Below are 471 nucleotides of genomic sequence, written 5' to 3'. Positions count from 1 at the left end.
AATATTATTGTTCATATATCCTATAATTCTAATTTTTAAGGCAAATTTTTTTTCTTTTTTTGCCGATAATGGCGTGTCTTTTTATGACGAAAGAAACTATTTAAAAGTTAGACCGATTCGAATAGCAAAGAAAGGCAAAGACAAAAATTTTTTATTTAATTTATTGAAATTTGGCTGACCATACAACGCTGTTTCGAGTATTGCCAAGTACTCTTCATCAGTGGTCTTTGGAAATAATCGAATTTTTATTTAATTAGTTTATAGTCCGTATATAATTTGTTTGGGCTGCAAGTGTCAGGCTTAGAACTCGTGCCTGTCAAATTAGAAGCGATGACTAATCGTGTTTATCCACAAGAAGCCAAGGCTGTACAAACTTTCAATGCTCAAGTTCCAGGTTTTATTGTCACTTATTTTTATTTAATTAGTGACACCAACCAAAGCATTTGCCGTGCTTTAAATTAGAACGAGCTT

Source organism: Teleopsis dalmanni, chromosome 2 (genome assembly GCF_002237135.1).
Source record: "Teleopsis dalmanni isolate 2A chromosome 2, ASM223713v2, whole genome shotgun sequence".
Classification (NCBI taxonomy): domain Eukaryota; kingdom Metazoa; phylum Arthropoda; class Insecta; order Diptera; family Diopsidae; genus Teleopsis; species Teleopsis dalmanni.
The sequence above is the reverse complement of the archived record's forward strand: the minus strand, read 5'-3'. Positions refer to the sequence as shown.